This window comes from Bison bison, unplaced genomic scaffold (genome assembly GCF_000754665.1).
Source record: "Bison bison bison isolate TAMUID 2011002044 unplaced genomic scaffold, Bison_UMD1.0 scf7180017864260, whole genome shotgun sequence".
Taxonomy (NCBI): domain Eukaryota; kingdom Metazoa; phylum Chordata; class Mammalia; order Artiodactyla; family Bovidae; genus Bison; species Bison bison.
Genome location: NW_011494832.1, coordinates 10805868 through 10806076, shown reverse-complemented (window position 1 = coordinate 10806076; position 209 = coordinate 10805868). Strand labels below are relative to the sequence as shown.

At 56.5% G+C, this 209-nt stretch overlaps 1 protein-coding gene across 1 annotated transcript in view; it reads right to left on the bottom strand.

The window, feature by feature from the left end:
- Positions 1 to 209, bottom strand: part of GNL1 (guanine nucleotide binding protein-like 1) — a 12308-nt gene that overhangs the window by 5334 nt on the left and 6765 nt on the right. The window lies entirely within an intron of this gene.

The following is a 209-nucleotide window of genomic DNA, read 5'->3' as shown; positions in this document are numbered from 1 at the left end:
ATCAACTGGGCCCAGTCACCATCATCCCACACCCCTAATACAGTCCTTCCAGTTTCTCCCAGAATATTCCAGGCCCAAGATCTTGCTGGCCCTGAGACAGGGTCTATGGGTGACCAGCCAGCTGCCCCATCAGGATGGCAGGACCTCTGAGGAAGGACAGAAGAAGAGATAGGGCCAGGGAAGGAAAGCCAGGCACGTGGAGCCCAACT